This window comes from Lethenteron reissneri, chromosome 65 (assembly GCF_015708825.2).
Source record: "Lethenteron reissneri isolate LAM-NWPU_2019-01 chromosome 65, ASM1570882v1, whole genome shotgun sequence".
Lineage (NCBI taxonomy): Eukaryota > Metazoa > Chordata > Hyperoartia > Petromyzontiformes > Petromyzontidae > Lethenteron > Lethenteron reissneri.
In genome coordinates, this window is record NC_083843.1 from 12,686,379 (window position 1) to 12,700,906 (window position 14,528).

The 14,528-nt window shown below is 49.5% G+C and overlaps 1 protein-coding gene and 1 pseudogene across 1 annotated transcript in view; both read left to right on the forward strand.

Moving 5' to 3' along the window:
• LOC133359476 (uncharacterized) overlaps nucleotides 1-14,528 on the forward strand; it is a 124,931-nt gene that overhangs the window by 63,601 nt on the left and 46,802 nt on the right. The gene's annotated exons all lie outside the window — the stretch shown is intronic.
• On the forward strand, nucleotides 4,998-14,516 carry LOC133359475 (interferon-induced very large GTPase 1-like; annotated as a pseudogene).

Sequence of the window (14,528 nt, forward strand, 5' to 3'; positions counted from 1 at the left end):
GAGTAGTGTTGAGTCTATGGGCAGTGTTGAGTCTATGGGATGTGTTGAATCTACTTGGGCAGAGAGTAACAACGGTTCACGAGCTAATCAGAAAATCTGATTGCCGTGGAACGGATTGTGCAGCGAGAATTAAATACTGAAATATCCGCAGGGTAATCACAGTTATCAACGTGACGTCTGCACGAGCGAAACTCCCTTTAGTGTATCGTGATGACAACGTATCCATAATTTAATGTTTTTTCAGGGGATTAGGTGTTTGACGCGATCGAACAAAACTTCCCAAGTATGAGTATTGGCGGCTATCGCCTTCTGTGTTGAAATGCTAAGGCGTATTATTGTGAAGGTGTATAACGAGCAGGCGTTTTAAAGTGCTTACCCCTTCTCGCGATTCCAATCGGCTGTGGTGGTTGTAATTTTACGAGCGAGCGGTATTTATACAAAGCCAGGCTGGTTTTGACTTCAGCTTTGACGCAAATTCCCGGATTTGAACAAGACGAGAAAATTTGCAGGAAGCACACACACACCTGTGTGTGTGTGTGAAGTACACCCACGCATTTTCCACGAGGTGCAAAGCCAGGCAGATTCGAGATCAGCGCACACACACAAACAAAGACACAAAGACACGCACTTAACTTAGTGTGTGTGTCTTTGTGTGGGGGCAGTAATGTAGCGGTAGTGAAGCAGTTAGCGCGCATCACTACGAACCTGGCGACCCGGGTTCGAATCCCGCTCACGGCAAACATCGTTAGTGGCGATCATTTGAACCGGACCTGGGCCTCCCCTAGGTCGACTCAGCCCCAAAGACAAAGGCGGCCGGGCGTGGTACTGGCCACCAACCCCATCATGTGTCGTGCTGGCCTTTATAGGTGTTGCAACTCGCGAACAGCATTTGCCCCTACAGTCGGTTACAGGCTACACCGGGGATCTTTGTCTTTGTGTGTGTGTGTGTCTTTGTGTGTGTGTCTGTCTTTGTGCGTGTGTGTCTGTCTTTGTGCGTGTGTGTCTGTCTTTGTGCGTGTGTGTCTGTCTTTGTGCGTGTGTGTGTGTCTTTGTGCGTGTGTGTGTCTTTGTGTGTGTTTGCGTGTCTTTGTGAGTGTAAGTCTCGGCAAAACCAACTCCCTACCTCCTCGTGGTGCTGGATGGGCAACGTCGTGGACAGTGCTGTGGGGGAGGGCCAATTCCGTTAGGCCCTTGCCCCTCAGGGCGTTTGTAACTACCACAGCAGCTAAATGGGGGCCGGAGGCCCCGGGGGGACAGGCGTCTATGACGTCTCCTGGCCAAACCCCATTTGGCGGAGCCAGGAGACTGAATCCGTACCCTCGGGGCTCCCCCACAAAAAAACAAAAAGCCACTAAGGATGGCCACGTGGAATGTTCAAATGCTCAATGTGGAGGAGAGGCTGCCACTCCTTTGTCGGAAGCTGGACCGTCACCGTCTGGATCTCTGTGGTATTCAGGAGGTCCGGTGGACGGGCTTTGGCTCCTGCTATCATGAGGGGTGGACAGTCCTCCACTCGGGGCAGGAAACTACAAAACAACACGAAGTGGCTCTTCTTCTGAGCAAAAGAATGAAGGGGGCTTGGGAGCGTGGCGGTGAAGTGTGGGAAGCTGTAAGCCGCAGGCTACTTTGGGCTCGCCTTCCCATCAAACCTGAGGGGAGGAGTGATGGTCGTGGTTACTTATGCCCCCACCGAAGACGAACATCCCTGGAGGGATGCAGGCAAAGCCAATGAGTCAAATGCCTTGTATGACCTCCTGTCACAGGTGCTAGCTAAAGTGGCCCCTCGGGATAGTCATCTTGTTGGGTGACTTTAATGCCCGAGTTGGTGATGATGCTGGCACCTTGTCTGGATTTATTGGAAGGCATGCGCCAGATCAGCTTAATAACAACGGCAAGAGGCTGCTAGTTTTTTGTGCAGCCCATGGGCTCGTAATTAACAACACGCTGTTCCGGCATCGGCATATCCACACCACATCATGGATGTATGCCGGGTCCAAGCAAGAACATCTGCTGGTCTACGTAGTGACGAAAAAGCGGATGTGAGCCCATGTCCTTGACACCAGGACGTACTGTGGAGCTGATCTGCCCTCTGACCATCACGATGCGTCTGCAATTCTTCCACTCCGGTGGTCGGTGTACACCCATGACCCCATTCCACCTAAAGTGGGCTGGTTTCAGCTAGCTGATGAAAGTTGCAAGCAATAATTTCATCATCACTAGCAGCTGGGGTTGGCATCGTCCCCCCTCCTCCTGATGTCGAGGGGAAATGGGCGAGGTTTAGGACTGTGGCTCATGCAGCTGCAATGGTTGCTTTGGGTACACGGTCCAGACATCCTCAGAGACCCTGGCTGACAGAGGAGTTGTTCAAGCTGGCTGAAAAAAGCGACAGGTCCACTCTCATCGGTTACAGTATCCCACGTCGGAGAATGAGGAGGCGCAGCCTTAGCTCTGAGGTTAGGAGAGTCGTGAGGCACTGCAAGGATGGGTGGTGGTCGTGGGTTGCTGCGGAGATGAAGTCTGCTCAATGGCCAACTCCATCAAGAAAGTAATCATTAGGGGAAAAAACGGTGATCCTATTTCCGACCCCAGGAACAGGTTTGCTGATTTGATGAGCATTTCTGTGAGGTCCTGGGGGAGAGGAAATTCCTCAGCCAGGAAAACGTGGGACAAAGTGGGGATGACCCAGCTGAGGCTGCGGTGCCTAAATTATTGGAGGTGAAAGTCAACCCGTATGAGTGGCTAGCTGAGGTTCCAACTGTTGAGTAAGTACTGAAGGCGATCCAGAGTCTGAGACCAGTAAAGGCACCGGGCAGAGATGATCTCCCAAGCGAAATGCTGAGGGACGGTGGCGTTTGTGCACAGGCTGCACTACATGACATCATAACAACAGTTTGGACCGCTGGACGGGTCCCGCAGGATTGGAAGGATGCCCTGGTGGTCCCCCTCTTTAAGAAGGGGGACCGCACACACTGTAACAACTACAGGGGCATCTCACTCCTCAGGTCCTGGCAAGGATTATTCAACAACGCCATGCTAGGCATGCTGAGGAGAGGCTTGCGGATCTCCAATGCGGTGTCAGGAAGGGGCGGTCCTGCACAGATGCCATATTTCTGTCTGTCTGCTACAGCAGAGGTGTAGGGAATTCCAACAAGACCTACATCTCTGCTTTATTGACCCGTTCAAGGCCTATGATACCATCAGTAGGCCTGGGCTCTGGGTTGTTCTTCGTGCTTTCGGAGTCCCTGACCCTCTGCTCACGACTGTTAAGGACCTTCATGATGGTGAGCGGGCCCTGGTTAAACTACGTGGCCGGGAGTCAGAGCCATTCCCTGTACACATTGGCGTGCAACAGAGATGTCCTCTGGCTCCCACATTATTTAACATCAATTTTGACCACGTAGATCGTGAAGCCTTCAATAGCTGTATTGGAGGAATATCCATTTGGTACAGATTTATTGGGAGGCTGATTAATGCCCGGGTGCGGTCAAGGGATGGTTCCCTATTGCTTAACCACGTTATGTATGCTGATGATCTGGTAATTGCTGCTCACTCAGAGGAGGAGTTGAGGGCTCTGTTGCTGAACCTGGAGCTTGACACGAAGAGGTGGGGCCTTAACATCAGCCCGACCAAAAGTAAGCACCTGCCTGGGTATTTTGTTCCATCGGACACTCCACCCCCACAATTCCCAATCGGTGATAGGGCAGTTGTGGAGAGCGTGGAGAGTTTCCCAGACCCTGGCAGTGTGCTCATGACTGCTCTGGTTTAATAGCAGATGTCTCACTCCGAATCAGTCGAGCAGCATTATCTTTTCATCGGTTGCGTAACATTGTGTGGAAGCTACCTGGTCTATCACTACGCACGAAGCTTTAGGGCTTCTCAGCCACGTCATTACCTCCCTTCTCTACGCTTGCGAAACGTGGACCCCCGTAATGGAAGATCTTCGCCGGTTAGAAATATTTAGGCTGGCCTGCCTACGATCCATCCTGGGTTTAACTAGGATGGATTGTTTGATTAGCTCACAAATCCTTTTAAATGTGGATCAAGTCCCATCGGTGAGCTCCTCCGGCAGGCAAGGCTGTGTTGGTTGGGTCATGTAGCCCGCATGCCCAGCCACCGCATGCCTAAACAGCTTTTGTTCTGCCGGATCGAGGGGCTAAACGGGCGCAGCACGGGCTAGAGAAGAGATGGAGTAATGTGGTACAGGAGGACGTGGAGCTGAGTGGGCTTGCTGATGACCGGTACCAGCGGTGTCAAGATCGGCCTCTGTGGAGGAGGCTCGTGAAGGACGCTGCTACTGGGCAGTTGGAGGCAGTCGCCCTCCAACAACAACAACGGAGGGCGGAGGAGCGACGCTAACAACAACGAGCGCAGCGCCGGGTGGTTAAAGCAAAGCAAGATGGCACAGTAGGGGGCACAGGTGGTGCATCAGCCAGTCGTCTCAGTCAGTCTACTCGTCGCACCTGGGTCTTCCCCGTGACCTCCTGCCAGCGGGCGTTTGACACTTCACGTGGCCTCAAGGTGCACATAGCCTGGCACAAGCGTCGTGGTGACGTCACCGCCACTTAGTGGCGAATGGCGGTTGTTATCTGTCTTTGTGCGTGTGAGTCTTTGTGTGTGTGCGTATTTGTGTGTGTGTCTGTCTTTGTGTGTGTGAGTGTCTTTGTGTGTGTGTCTTTGTTCGTGTTTTTTCTGTCTTTGGGTGTTTTTCTGTCTTTGTGTGTGTGTTTCTCTTTGCGTTTGTGTGTGTCTTTCTGCGTGTTTGTGTGTCTGTGTGCGTCTGTCTTTGTGCGTATGAGTGTCTTTGTGCGTATGTGTGTCTTTGTGCGTGTGTGTCTTTGTGTGTGAGTGTCTTTGTGTTTGTGTGTGTGTCTTTGTGCGTGTGTGTCTTTGTGCGTATGTGTCTTTGTGTGAGTGTCTGTCTTTGTGCGTGTGTGTGTATTTGTGTGTATGTAACGTACACACATCAAAATATTCTGTACCCCTAGGAATGTCCAACGATGTCGAGACCATCACTGATGTGTCCCCTGCACACGGAACGACGAAGCAGCGTCGGGTACAATTAAGGGGAAAATGTGGAAGTCGGGAGGCTTGCGAGGGGTTTCGGTTTTAGTCTTCTTGTCGTGCGCTTCTGATGCAGAACCAACGACTGTGATTTGACACTCAGATTGATCAAGCCACTGATAGCAATTGGATGAGTGTGTGAGTGGGTGGGTAATGGGGTCGGTGGGTGGGTGGATGGATGAGTGAGTTCGTGGGTGGATGAGTGAGTGGGTGAGCAGGTGGGTGATTGAGTGCATGGGTGAGTGTGGGTGGGTATGGGTGAGTGTGCGTGAGTATGGGTGAGTATGGGTGAGTGTGAGTATTGGTGTGTATGGGTGAGTATGGGAGTGCATGGGTGTGTATGGGTGAGTGTGGGTGAGTGAGGGGGAGTGAGGGTGGGTATGGGTGAGTATGGGTGAGTGAGTGTGGGTGTGTATGGGTGAATGTGGGTGTGTATTGGTGAGTATGGGTGAGTTTGGGTGAGTGTGGGTGAGTAAGAGTGAGTGTGGGTGAGTGTGAGTGAGTGAGGCTGAGTATGGGTGAGTGTGGATAAGTGAGGGTGAGTGAGGGTTTTGCTCTTGTCGTAGGGCCGCTGATCTAGAATCAACGACTGCGATTTCACGTTAAGCTTTGTCAAGCCTTCAGATAACAATTGGATGGGTGGGTGAGGGAGTGGATGGCTGAGAAAGTGGGTGGGTGAGTGAGTGGATGGATGAGTGAGTAGGTGGGTGAGTGAGTGAGTGAGTGGGTGAGTGAGTGGGTGAGTGAATGACTGAGTGAGTGGGTGAGTGAGTGGGTGAGTGAGTGGGTGGGTGAGTGAATGGTTGAGCAGGTGTGAGTGTGTGTGGGTGAATGTGTGTGGGTGAGTGTCTTTGTGTCATTGTGTGTGTGAGAGCCGTGAGGCGCTGCAGGGATCGGGGGTGGTCGCGGGTTGCTGAGGAGATGGAGTCTGCCTCAATGCAGGCCCGCGATCACAAATCCCTATTTAACTCCATCAAAAAAGTAAGGTTTCGACTTCAACTTTGACGAAAATTCCCGGATTTGAACAAGACAATACAATTTGCAGGAAGCACACACACACCTGTGTGCGTGTGTGAAGTACACCCACGCATTTCCCACGAGGTGCAAAGCTAGGCGGCTTTGACATCAGCACACACATACACAAAGACACGCACGCAACTTAGTGTGTGTGTCTTTGTGTGGGAAGCAGTAATGTAGCGGTCGTGTAGCAGTTAGCGCGCATCGCTACGAATCTGGCGACCCGGGTTCGAATCCTGCTCACGGCAAACACCGTCAGTGACGATCATCTGAACTGGACCTGTTGCAACTCGCGAACAGCATTTGCCCCTACAGTCGGTTACAGGCTGCGTGTGTCTGTATTTGTGTGAGTGTCTGTCTTTGTGCGTGTGTGTGTGTGTCCGGCAGGCAAGGCAGCGTTGGCCGGGTCATGTAGCCCGCATGCCCAGCCACCGCATGCCTTAACAGCTTTTGTTCGGCCGGATCGAGGGGGATAAACGTGCGCGGCACGGGCTAGAGAGGAGATGGAGTGATGTGGTACAGGAGGACGTGGAGCTAAGTGGACTTGCCGATGACTGGTACCAGCGGTGTCAAGATCGGCCTCTGTGGAGGAGGCTCGTGAAGGACGCTACTGGGCAGTTGGAGGCAGTCGCCCTCCAGCAACATCGGAGGGCGGAGGAGTGACGCTCACAACAACGAGCGGAGCGCCGGGTGGCTAAAGCAAAGCAAGTTGGCACAGTAGGGGGCACAGGTGGTGCATAAGCCAGTCATCTCGGTCATCTCAGTCAGTCAACCTGTGGCACCTGCTGGGTCTGCCCCGTGACCTTCTGCAGTGGGCGTTCGACACTTCACGTGGCCTCAAGGTACATATGGCCTGGCACAAGCGTCGTGGTGACGTCACCGCCACTTAGTGGCGAATGGCGGTTGTTGTTGTGGGTCGTTGTGTGTTTATCTGTCTTTGTGTGTGTATCTGTCTTTGTGTGTGTCTGTCTTTGTGTGTGTGTGTCTTTGTGCGTGTGTGTCTTTTTGTGTGTGTCTGTCTTTGTGAGTGTCAGTCTCGGCAAAACCAACCCCCTACCTCCTCGTGGTGCGGGATGGGCAACGTTGTCTTGGACAGTGCTGTGGGGGGGGGGGGAGGGCCAATTTCGTTAGGCCTTTGCCCCTCAGGGCATTTGTAACCATCACAGCAGCTAAATGGGGGCCGGAGGCCCCGGGGGGACAGGCGTCTATGACGTCTCCTGGCCAAATCCCATTTGGCAGAGCCAGGAGACTGAATCCGTACCCTCGGGGCTCCTCCACAAACAACAAAAATCCACTACGTGTGGTCACGTGGAATGTTCAAACGCTCACTGTGGAGGAGAGGCTGCCACTCCTATGTCGGAAGCTGTGAGTACGTGATGGTGCGTGGAATTATCAAGCAACCAGATGTTTCCTCTGAACAAACATCAGCAATCATGAATGAAGCTCTGTCATATATCATGCAGACATTTAAAATGTGGGGAAGCAATATTCTTCGAGCAGATGCGATCTGTAGGTTGGGTCAAAGAGAAACTGCAACCGTCAGTGGCCATGCCAGTAAACGTCCCAATTTTACAACTAACATTGGTAATGCGCGCAATGCTCAGCAAACACGACAGAAGAACAAAGCTTCCCTGTCTCGACTCGACTGCATCGTTGCTGTGCTCAGCGCTGCTGATTGCACAGTCGTTCAAGAGATGCTGCAGATAATGACCAAGTTCCCAATGGCGCTCCCGCTGGTAATGCCAGATCTGGAACTTGCAGGCAGATTGAAGGTGATGCTTCCCCTGCTTGCCGGCAACACGATTAAGTGGGAGGCTCAATCTGGTGTCATTGCTGAGAACCACCTGTTCCTCAGCCCTTTCAGACTCATCCTGGCCGTTAGACTCGGCAGCGGTTCTTGCGGGAAGAGCACAATCCTCAACCAGCTCATGGCCGTGGAGAACATGTTCTCGTCGCGTGGGGAACCAGGAGCCCAGGGACGGCCACCCTTGACCCTGGCCGGGACGGTGGAGTTCACGTGGCTCACACAGGAGACGTGCAGTTCCTGAAGAAGTTCACCTCAGCATACCTCATTTTCATGATGCCAGGAACAAAGAACGTCTTGGCAAAGAGAAGTGAGAAGTTTGGCAAACATGCACGTTCTGAAGATAAATCCTTCATCCTTCTTGTCGATCCTTCAGCGGACTGCGAGGAAGCGGACGAAATCATCATTCAGACATCAACGCTGACAAAGGACGCTACTCTGGAGAAGGTGCGCTCCATTTTCAGAGGAATTCTAAAAATGCCTTCTACTAAAATGATGCTTAACCGAAGCTTGAAAGCGACGAAATATGCGACTCACTGTCTTTCGCACACGGGATTGAATGTGTCGAATCACAACGAGTGGTAGATTTCGTTCGACAGAAGACGTGTAAAGAAATTAGAAAAGCCATGCATTTTCAAATGCATACAACCGGTAAAAGAACAAATCTGATTAGATTATGGGGCGAAAACGAAATACTCCAGCAGCTGATGACACATTATGGGGCAGTTTTGAGCCTGCCTCTTTCAGAAAGACTAAAAGCCATGTCCCATCTTGAGAGGGATATCTCACTCCTATCCAATGCAGAATCCTCGAATATTAGACAAAAAGTTGCAACTAAAATTGAGAACTTGCAACGACAAATAGTTCTTAAGAATCAAGACAAGAAATTTGTGAATAAAATAAAAATGGATCTTCTTGGTTCTTTCGGTAAAGTCACGTAGAAGGGAAGTAATAAAATAATAAAAATAAAACATAATAAAACAATTCTCACGACGTTTCGGCCACAACGCAAGCAGCCGTCCTCAAGTGAAAACCAGGTCCGTCGAGGCGACAGAGTCTGAATGAAACAGCACACGGGGGCTTGGAGCATATATATAAGCTGGGCGCATTGACAAAGGAATTTGCATATCAACAGGAATTTAGCATATTTATGGGAAATGCAGGAATGTGATTAGTACTGCATATGCATGTGCATTATGCAGGATTAACAGCATCAAAGGGAGCTGCAGTTACTGCTGCTGCAGCAGTTGCTGCTGCTGCAGCAGTTGCTGCTGCTGCTGCAGTTTCTGCTGCTGCTGTAGTTGCTGCTGCTGCTGCAGTTGCTGCTGCTGCTGCACTTGCTGCTGCTGCACTTGCTGCTGCTGCTGCACTTGCTGCTGCCTTATCCATTTTAATATAACACTATGTATTATTCTACCCACCCTAATGTGTATCATACTGCTATATGTTTACTGTACAATTACGACACCATACATTACTCTGCACACTGCACCATGCCAGTGAGTGGAACGCGGTCTGAAAGTCACCGTTAACGTGAACACAATCAGTTAAGATCCGAAATGGTTTATTACGTCCTTCCAATGATTGCTAAGCCAGAATCCATCTTCTCGGTTGAAATTGTCTCTGTGTTTGTATATGTGGATCGCCTCATGAACGAATCTCTCATGATAACCAGATGTCTTGCAGAGAACCTCTGTCTTGGAGAAGTCAATGTCATGTGAGCCCACTGAATTGTAACAGTGATCTGCCACGGCTGAGGTGTTTGTCCTACCGTGTTTCAGGTCTGCCTTATGTTCACGGATGCGGTCCGAGACATGTCGTTTGGTTTCTCCAATGTAACTGCTACCACAGAGGCAACTTAGTTTGTAGACGCCAGGGTACTGTATGTCTGGAACCACATCTTTTACAGACGGGACCAGATCACGGATTTTATGTACTGTGTTGAATCGGACCTGGATCTTGTGTTTAATCAGGATTTTGGAGATCTTTTTTGTGACCCCAGCAATGTAGGGTAAGGTGATGGTCTTGAAAGGCTCCTCAACAGGATCCTTCTTGATGGTTGGAGTGATGGCTTTGCGGATTGTGTAGTCGGAGTAACCATTAGCCTTAAGAGCTTGGCGTACGTGTTTGAGCTCTTAAGGCTAAGCTCTCAAGGCTAATGGTTACTCCGACTACACAATCCGCAAAGCCATCACTCCAACCATCAAGAAGGATCCTGTTGAGGAGCCTTTCAAGACCATCACCTTACCCTACATTGCTGGGGTCACAAAAAAGATCTCCAAAATCCTGATTAAACACAAGATCCAGGTCCGATTCAACACAGTACATAAAATCCGTGATCTGGTCCCGTCTGTAAAAGATGTGGTTCCAGACATACAGTACCCTGGCGTCTACAAACTAAGTTGCCTCTGTGGTAGCAGTTACATTGGAGAAACCAAACGACATGTCTCGGACCGCATCCGTGAACATAAGGCAGACCTGAAACACGGTAGGACAAACACCTCAGCCGTGGCAGATCACTGTTACAATTCAGTGGGCTCACATGACATTGACTTCTCCAAGACAGAGGTTCTCTGCAAGCCATCTGGCTATCATGAGAGATTCGTTCATGAGGCGATCCACATATACAAACACAGAGACAATTTCAACCGAGAAGATGGATTCTGGCTTAGCAATCATTGGAAGGACGTAATAAACCATTTCGGATCTTAACTGATTGTGTTCACGTTAACGGTGACTTTCAGACCGCGTTCCACTCACTGGCATGGTGCAGTGTGCAGAGTAATGTATGGTGTCGTAATTGTACAGTAAACATATAGCAGTATGATACACATTAGGGTGGGTAGAATAATACATAGTGTTATATTAAAATGGATAAGGCAGCAGCAAGTGCAGCAGCAGCAGCAAGTGCAGCAGCAGCAGCAAGTGCAGCAGCAGCAGCAACTGCAGCAGCAGCAGCAACTACAGCAGCAGCAGAAACTGCAGCAGCAGCAGCAACTGCTGCAGCAGCAGCAACTGCTGCAGCAGCAGCAACTGCTGCAGCAGCAGTAACTGCAGCTCCCTTTGATGCTGTTAATCCTGCATAATGCACATGCATATGCAGTACTAATCACATTCCTGCATTTCCCATAAATATGCTAAATTCCTGTTGATATGCAAATTCCTTTGTCAATGCGCCCAGCTTATATATATGCTCCAAGCCCCCGTGTGCTGTTTCATTCAGACTCTGTCGCCTCGACGGACCTGGTTTTCACCTGAGGACGGCTGCTTGCGTTGTGGCCGAAACGTCGTGAGAATTGTTTTATTATGTTTTATTTTTATTATTTTATTACTTCCCTTCTACGTGACTTTACCGAAAGAACCAAGAAGATGAATCCCTGCAGTCACGAAAGCTTTAAATCGAAATATAAAAATGGATATTGATAATAACTTTAAAGAGCTGGACCAAATGTGTCTTGGTTTGGAGCATTTCTTTCGTGAGTTGGGTCATATTTATGAGATAGTGCAAGGAGGTCAAGGTAAAAATGAAGACATATTAAAATTTCCAAAATTTTATGGAGAGTTGCTCACCCAAGGCCATGCCATTGAACTGCTTCACGGTGACACCAGCGAAATGCCCGGAGCGTGGTTGGCAGACATCTTTCAACACATTTCCCGCAACTTCCCAACACTCCGCATATTTGTGATCTCAATACTGGGATTGCAGTCGTCTGAGAAATCCACACTCCTGAACGCCCTCTTCGCTTGCAAATTCGCCGTCTCCGTTGGCCGCTGCACCCGCGGTCTCTTCATGAGGCTGCTCTTTTTGGAGGAGGAGCTCGTGAAAGAGCTCAAATGCGATGCGATCGTGCTCATCGACACCGAGGGACTTGGGGCGCCGGAGAAAATGAGCGACGACAACGCGGAACAAAGGGGCCGAATTCTCGCAACGTTTGCGATGAGCGTGAGCAACCTCACGCTCATCAACGTCGTCGGGGAGAAAATGCGGGATTTGACTGAAATCCTGCAGATCGCGATCGTCGCGATGGCTCGGCTCGAAGAGGTGAAGATGACGCCGGACATCCTCATGGTGCAGCATCTCACGGAGAGGAACACGGACATGATGTCATCAGCACAAAACCAATTCTGTCACGCGATTGAGAAGGCACTGGAGCTTATGGAGAAGAAGGATTTTGACATGGGCATTGCCGATGTCAGCTGCCTGAAGAACCTGACTGACAGGATCTAAAATGGGAAGCTTCTGAAACAATTCCGCCCGTTCAAGAACGGAGCTAGCGCTGGTTCTCCCCCTTCGGAGCAGTACCACGAAGACGTGCTGGATCTGTATAAAACTATCCTGGATACTTGTGCAAAGTCGGGTGGCTCGGTGCTGTTCTCAGAATGGCAATCACGTTTACAGAGCTTTTGGAGTTGCGTCTCCAAGGACAATTTTGCCGTCCGATTAAAAAGCATCAAAGCGATTTATGAATTCAATGACCGTGGCCATTGAATTGCAACCGTGAAAGAGTCCGCTGATGCGGAATTTTTTTCACACACAGAGAAGCTGAAAAAACAAATGTGCACAGAGGTGCCGGATTGTAATGAAAAAACTCAACAAAATGCGTTGAGCATATTCGAAAAAGAATTGAATGCGGTGCCTTATGGCTGTAACGATGGTGCATCGAAAACATCCCGATGCGAGGCATGTGAGGATGTCTCTACAAAAATCGATAGTTTACAGGCATGTGCAAAAGAAACACAGTGCAATCTCGAGATGATGAAAACGGTTAACAGCTACGTACATCGCATCCGCCAGTCCACTTTGACGACTCTCACACAGATACTGGACTCCGCCGTGGTGCGTCAAGGCTGCTCGGAGCAGTTCTTGGAGGAATTTAAGCGATGCCTAAAAACGGAATTGATGAAACGGCCAGCTGGAAATGTATCTGACGAGGAACGCAGCATTATTGTTGAGAAGATTCTATCGAGTCTCTCCAGGATCGCTACTTCGATGAAAAAGGATTTACCAGATGATAGAAAACTTAAAGAGGAGCTAGAAGATGAATATGAGCAAGTGCCTTTTATACCTGCTCGATACGGTAACAAGACACCTCTGAAGTCATTTGGAATCAGAAAACTAGTACAGAAAAATAAGTGGTCACGGCCATGGCAATGGCAATGGCCATGGCAATGGTCATGGTTATGGTTAAGGAAAATGACCGATAACAGCACAAGTGAAAATATCACTTCGCTAGAGAATGATTTAGAATCATTGCCTAAGCAAATACTCAAGGATAAGAAGGCTGAGTATTTTGAAAATGGCATGATTCGTGAACTTAAAAAAACGAGTAGAAACATCTATACGTCTTTATGAAGAGAAACGACGCGATAAACTGCCCACAGATATCAAGTCGGAAGCCCACTTATTCACTCTCTGTAAATTTGGAGAACTCATGTCAGTCTGTCAAGATACATGGGAAAAACAACACTGGCCAATTGCAATACTGGAACAAAAGAAGGATGAGTTCAGAGCAATAATAGACATTCAACCTCGAGGTGGATTTTCATCTGCTTCCGAAGGGAGAATCATTGCCAAATATTTCCTGGACGCTATTCGACAGAGATCGATTAAGTCTGGAAATCGCAAAAAGGTAGAAGCCGTGCTGGATTTGCAATGGACAACCAATAGCGAGAAGGTGCACCTCACCTACTTTGAGCATCTGGCCACCCAGGTCGATAATAAACAAACCGCAGAGGCGCTGCAGCACTTCAGACATCCAAATTGCACGATCGAAAAGTAGTTCTCCAAAAGGGTCGACAGCCACGTCTGTGATAAAACGACCGAGGCGTTTAAGGCGACGTACGCTGCTGAACTGAAGAACGTCGTTCAGGAAATCCGGAACTGTCAGGACATCGCATCAGTGCAGAAATTCACTCGTGATTACCTGACTGATGCCGAAGACCTCGAATACAACAGCTGCTTAGATGAACAAGATGTATCGAAAATGGACATCTCTTTACTTCGTGACAGCGTCCTGGAAGTGCTCAATGACACAAAGGAAAAGGGAGACCCCGACAGCCTGAAATTTGTGAACCCGTCGACAGACGAGAGGGTCCAAAGTCGTCTCAGCTGCACGGCGCGATGCTTCTGGTGTGGGGCTCTGTGCTGGGGGTCACGGGGTCACGACGAGAACGATGACGACACAAAGGCGCACTACAGCTGCCACCAGCCAAGTGGCCTTCACGGCACGCACGACAGAAACACCAAACATTTACAAGCAGAGCCATGAAATTTTTTCGAGGATGATTCGTCAGTTTGTTGGGGAGACAATCGCATGAAGTGGTCCGAGGCAAAGGCCACGGAGTTCAAAACGTGGAAGTTTGACGCTCACTGTAATGACAAATTCGATGCACTCATGCGCTGTTTTTTTCAGATGTTGCACGAAGAGACCGCTGCATCACGGCAACTGCTTGCCGCTACAAAAGAGCAATTGGTAAAATACAAATGCCAAAACCTTGAACATCGTTCTATACTGGCAGCAATTAGGGTGGTGATAAAATAGATGTAGTTAAAAAACGGGCATTCATATGTAGAAATGCTCGAGGAACCTGTTAATATTTGAAGCTTTCGTGACTGCAAGGATCCATACTCTTGTTTTTTCGGTAA